This window comes from Macrobrachium nipponense, chromosome 7, assembly GCF_015104395.2.
Source record: "Macrobrachium nipponense isolate FS-2020 chromosome 7, ASM1510439v2, whole genome shotgun sequence".
Taxonomy (NCBI): Eukaryota; Metazoa; Arthropoda; class Malacostraca; order Decapoda; family Palaemonidae; genus Macrobrachium; species Macrobrachium nipponense.
In genome coordinates this window covers 10,768,806-10,775,554 of record NC_061109.1, presented here as the reverse complement: position 1 = coordinate 10,775,554, position 6,749 = coordinate 10,768,806, and positions in this window count along the sequence as shown.

Below are 6,749 nucleotides of genomic sequence, written 5' to 3'. Positions count from 1 at the left end.
ATTTATTTATTTCATTTTCTTTTTTAATATAGGTTGCATGCATCATGTCCTTCTACGACACGATCTTTTGTCAGGTTGCGTGGTGATGCAATCAGAATCCACCACGATGAGAGTGCTTCCCCTTCCGTTCGTCTCTCTCTCTCTCTCTCTCTTTCTCTCTCTCTCAAAGCAGCGACACAGTGGGGACCATAAAAAGAGTGACACAACACGAAGGTTGGAACCACTGCGGCAAATGCGTAGGTAAATGGAAATGTTGATCACAGAGGTTTTCAAGATGTTATAGGCAGGTAACAGTGGTTTGCTGTGAAACTGATTTTAGCAAAATGTAATGCTTTAGAGTCGTTATTCTAGCGCGCCAAAGCCTATAATTGGAGCAGATTTCTTTATATATATATATATATATATATATATATATATATATATATATATATATATATTATAGTATATAAGGCAATTTCTGTCTGTTTGTCTATCTGTTTGTCTGTTTGCTATGCACGCCCAGACTATGAAAGCTAGGGCTACCAACTTCTTACCATAGACTCCTCTCCCCCACCCCAAGGCTACAGTTAAAAATCTGTTTGTTTGTTCGCTTGGCACGCCCAGACTATGAAAACTAGGGCTACCAAATTTTTTACCATAGACTCCCCTCCCCCAGGAAGGCTTTAGCCAAAATCCGAAAATCGAGGGCCGTTTCTAAGGGGGGACCATAACCCCTCTTTTTCATAACCCCTCATTTTTTTTTACAACTTTCGAAGTTGACATTTATGTAGAAGCGTTTCTATAGGTACAAACGGCTCCTCACAACATGGGGGCCATAAGGCAACCTAAGTAGTAAGGGGAGCAACGCCCCCTCCTGGGAATGGGGGCTGAGGGTTTCCCACAATATTAGAGGCCATGAGGCCTACGTCCTTTCCACTTTCTGATCAGGGGAGAAGGAGTTCATAACGTACCTACCCCGACCTTGATAGCAGGGGGTTGTAGGGGCCCCTTTTGGGAATTACAGTTCAAAGGATCAAAGAAGGGCCTACTGCATTCAAATTTGGTACCACGAGTTAACATAAAAGACTACAAACGCATTTAACATCAGTATTAGAGTTTAACTATGGGCTGAGTTTTATCAAAGGCCGTTTGAGGGGGCCGTCGTAATGAAACTCTTTCCTGAGCAACCTGTCGCAACATGTATGCGTCTGCCGTCGGTACCTGGCAGGCAGCCCTGGCTGCTGAGCCGGTCAGTGACGCTGTAGCATTGGCTGGGATAAGATGTACGTACAAGTCATTTAGAAGTCATTGTGCATTCGATAACACTTAAGAAGGACTGGTGCAGCTGCCAGTACACTACAAGTGCATGGATTTCATTCAGAACTTGAGATTTTTTACTTGACACAGCCAAGTCCAGCGTTCGATAAATTTCTACTGTTTTTGTTGCTTAATCTTGTTATGGACAGGAGCATGGGACCTGTGTGAATCATAAGAATGCATCTTTAATAAACGCTAAGAATCGCTGGGTCTATTCCTTCTACAAAGAGTACGGCAAAGATCTGTGTTTGTATTAAAAGCGTCACAAAAATTTCCATTTTAGAATTAGCTCATCGACTGAGAACGTCAGTAGGAATGCTATTCCACAGACTTTGTTCCAAAAACACTAAAGTTCTTCGTCGATAGCATCCTAAACCTTAATCTTGCTACCGAACCTATCTCTGGTTTGCTAGAAGAGAGTCTACATTCTTTGAATTTGAAATAACTGCAATGAATCAATCCTGGATCCATTTAAAACATTAATAAACTCATCTTTGGCTCAGGCCAACCTAGCAGAATACTCGAAATGCATCCATAAGCTTTTGAGGTATCTTGTGACCAGACAAAGTCTCAAAACATTCATTTACGTATATAATACCAACCACGGACATTTCTCCAGCAGTCTCATACAAGATATTTGCGGAAAACAAAGCATTTGAACGCAAGCGCTTCTTTCCGACTACGTTGGTGGAAGCATTAATTACTTACCTGTAAGATGTTTTCATATGTTGCATATAGAAGAAGCGTTACTTATATTCCCGCCAAAATGTGCTTATGGTGGGAGATATTGAGTCTCTGCCGTAGAGTCTGGCTTGAGTGAGCGTGGCATCAACATTGTCAGGTGCATCGCTTTCCATCATGTTGTATTAGATTGCGTGAATATACAACTATTGCATACTGCTCGTGTTTGAGTATAACCTGCTTACATTACCCAAGTTAATGCAAAGTGTTTTTACAAAGAGACTCCCATCTACCATGCCCAAGGCATTTTGTCTCTATCAATTGGTATGAGAAGCACGACATTTGATACATGACAAGTTGCTGACAAGAAGTGACACAAGAGGTCCTTATTATTGCTCTTTTCTTAGAAAATTTTTCCATAAACAGCGTGAGATTTTAACACTTATTAAAAGCAGGTATGAAACGAAAGGAACTGAAAACTCCATTCGTCAGGTATGAAGCAATTCTAACTCTCCTATTGTATTGGCTTCAAATTCCAACGCATCTTTGACTGTTAATCCTTGGAAATACACTGAATGCATAACAGAAACGAATGACTACCATTATACAGATTACAGTTAGAACTTTCATTTACACTATGGCGACTTTGAGCTCTCGTATAAAAGGTCACGTGCATGCTTTGAAAATACTGCAGAAGATCTCTATGTGTGAATGTTGCGAATATCGGGTCTTTTTCTTGTCGACGAAGCGTTATCATATATACAGGGAGAGGGCAGTCCCTAAGACCCTAAAAGTCATTCTTAGAATATCAAAGCTCTCTAAGTGTTTTCCTTTTACTTACTTTACTCTCGAATCAAGGCGCATCCTTGCGATTATAATACTCTATAACTAAACGTCGTCTTGCCCCAGAGCGCTACTGACGACTGAGTTACTTCACCTGGAGAAACAGAGGTATTCTACCTAAGGAATCTCACTCCTGCACCTGGCTATAGCATATTCACATCAACCGCGCATTTGATGTCTAGGCCGGTCCCTTACGACGCTCCTGATTGGCAGTTGATAAGCCCGTCACAAGGCTGGAAACTCTCAGTCTCTCGAGAGAGTTCACATGAGTAGGATATATGTTCCACCTCTCCTGAGGGATACGTCTGTCAAAAGTATCCCTCAGGAGAGGTGGAACATATATCCTGCCTATGTGAACTCTCTCAAAAGACTGAGAGTTTCCAGCCCTATGATTGGCTTATTAACAGCCAATCAGGAGCATCGCAAGGGACTGGCCTAGATATCGGATGCACGGTTGATGTGAATCTACTATAGCAAGACGTTACATACACGCGAATTCAGAGCACTGAAGAATAACAAGTGACTTACCTGATAATATCTATCGCGATTATGGACTCCTCGACCGGTAGATATATTCTCATTGCCAAATACACGCCGGGTACCGAGAAAAGCACGTATCAGGAACTCTACAATAATAAAATCAGAGTGGATCTTGTTTGTCATTCCTGGGTGATGCGAGGGGAGACATGACACAGCCACCCACCCGATGGAAACCGGTTTGTCTGCCCCTAATGGAAGCGGGAGGGTAGGGGAGACATCCACCCTACTCTTGCAAACCTGTTTGTCCATCCAGGTTGGAGGTGGGGTAGATAGAGGATCGGAAGGGTAGGGGAAACATGACACAGTCACCCACCCCATGGAAACCAGTTTGCCTGCCCTGTATGGGAGCGGGAGGGTAGGGGAGACATCCACTCTCCTTTTGCAAACCTGTTTGTCTGCCCAGGGTGGAGGTAGGGTAGATAAGGGAAACATGACACAGTCACCCACCCCATGGAAACCTGTTTGTCCGTCCTGGGTGGGGGAGAAACTGTCTGGTCTTGGTTTCCATTCAGGCTCTTGCATTTGATGAGGCTTTTAAAAACATAAGGGCATTATTTCGCATAGATATATGAAGCAGATCCAATTGTCTTTGCACTCGCCCCAGCCATTATCAGTTTCAAGGGTCTTTGCCCCAACGCCAACCGACCCCTTGAAGTGCCCCAGTGGCGTGATCGGTATGGTCTTGGCCAGCCACGTCGGTGGCAGCGAGTTCGATTCTCGGGCGTTCCACTGAGGGGTCAGAGATGTGTATTTCTAATGATAGAAGCTCACTCTCGACGTGGTTCGGAAGCCTCGTAAAGCCGTAGGTCCCGTTGCTGAATAACCGCTGGTTCCATGCAACGTCAAAACACCAAACAAACAAAACAAACCTTAGTGTAGGGATGACGTTGGGAAAGGAGAAGAATGTTTCTGACCCAACGACATGGCTGATCATTAAAATAAACATTTTGGAGTAACATAAAGTAAAGTTAAACTAGATAATGAGCAAAGTAAACAATTAAGGGAATAAAGCTCTCGTAGAAGGGTCACAGTGCCGTCTTGCGCGCCGGTAGTACTGAGCACTGTACGCATTGCTTTATGATGTTTACGGCGTCCATTCAGCCCTTGGATTGACCCACTTTTTAGTCTATAGCTTTGCTTCTATTCCCACTTCTTTTTTCTTCATTCTGGCTGTCCAATCATTCCTATGACCTTTTTTTTAAGCGTTTAATGGGCTTAAGTTGACAGCCAGAATCTCATAAATCATCATCATCATCATCATCACTATCAATCGTTTGGAACCTTTAGTCTTTTTTTTTTAATGCCTTAAACTGTCCCTGAAAAATTCCTTCTGTGAGTAGTCATGATTCTCGGTTGATTTTCTCATCAATGAATGAATCTTTTACAACATGAAGGGAATTTCACTTAAACATTCCATGGAAGAGATGGACATTATTGGCGAGTGCCTCAAGTGGTAAGGAACGAAAACATGCAAAGTAGACGAAGCTCTATAAGGCTAAGATCATAACAAAGCGAAACTGATTTCGTACAGAATCACCGATTTCGTACAGAATCTCACCCACCACAACTAATTCAATTGAACTCAGATGCGTTTTAAAAGTCGGCGCGCGCGAAACAGATTTGATCTGATTCAGACTCCTGATACTCAAGGCAGATGTTACGGCAACCAAGTGAGACCAATGTTCATGTCTGGTTTTAAGATTTCCTATGCCACAGCCAACATATGTTGCTTTTATAAACAGCTTCCTTGATGTGCCACTGGCTTAACATTTGCACGTAGGAGTAAACATTATTTTCTGTTCGTTCAAAATCGAAAGGTGCTGGACTCTGCGTGTAATTTGCTTAATTGTAACTCACTGCAAAGTAATGTTTTAAGTTATTACACAAAAACAAGATAGGTCCTTCCTAATTTTCAGGCTTTGCAACAGCGGAAGGATGTGCAAGGCCTTTGGCACTTGTCAATAAAGCATACTTCAGAAATCTCAGGCTTCTGGGTAGATAAGTTTTAAAATCACGAATCAAAGAATTTGAGCTTTGAGAGAGGTAAGTGACGAAACACGAAAGACAGTGTTCACCATAGGAAATAAGTGGACTTCATTTGTTAAAATGCGAATGGCTTGCCTGAAACTTTTATTCGGGAGCCACATAGACCGAGGAAATTTATATTTGGTAGGCCAGTACAGTAAGGGTTGAGCTATAGTAGATTCACATCAACCGTGCATTTGATGTCTAGGCCAGTCATTGACGACGCTCCTGATTGGCTGTTGATAAGCCTATCATAGGGCTGGAAACTCAGTCTCTCTCGAGGATGTATGTTCCACCTCTCCTGAGGGATACTTTTGAAAGACGTATCCCTCAGGAGAGGTGGAACATAGATCCTCCCCATGTGAACTCTCTCGAGAGAGACTGAGAGTTTTCAGCCCTGTGATTGGCTTATCAACAGCCAATCAGGAGCGTCGTAAGGGACGGGCCTAGATATCAAATGCACGGTTGATGTGAATTTACTTTAGTCTTTCCTGATACTTGCAACAATCTTATCAATCACTATGTTATATGCAACGTGAGTGGCTGAAGCTTAAGTTTCCAAATATTAAATAGTGGTGCAATATTGTTTAGAGCAACAAGCCGCTTTTTCATATGTACAACTGTGATAGTCCTTTAAAACGAATGTATCCATACAACCAAACCCAGGGTTACAAAACAAAAAATCGAGACAAATCCAGATCATAGGTTTGTTACGTATCGTCCCGGAGTTTGGTACCTTCATTTTGCACAGCTTGTGGGGGCGGGGGCGTTACCGGTTGGGATTTAAACTTTGATTTTATCTTTTATTAGAGAAAATACAAAACATTTTAGTTTTAATAGTATTACTTGCAGAATTTTATCAAAGTTGACTTAAATTTGCCAGAATTAAAAAAAATGTTGGCGTGTACATTTTACAAATAATCTATGTATTTCAATGTTAATCTGTAGTTACCCATATAAGATTTTATCAATATATATTTTATATTTTCCTTGATTTCATAAACTGCCTTATACTTTCGTTTTCATCATACAATCTATCTTTTGTGGCCAGAATTTCATAAACATATTTGTACAAATTTCGTTTATCATAACTGTTAATAAATTTAGTGTTAACATTTTCTCACTTACTTATGGACTTTCGTTGTTTGTCAGAAGATAATAGTAGATAAACGGATGCGCATTTGCTTTTCGTCATTTTCTGTCGCTTAAAATCAGCTTTAATCTATAATTATTCTTTTCAATTCATCCAGGTACAAGCCTACATTCCAATAGACGGAGTGCGTGAGAACCTGCCTCGGTCTGAAGGCCACTGCAGGGCAGGAAAAGTGGAAAGAGTGGCACGCCAAATAATCGTATCCACCTTG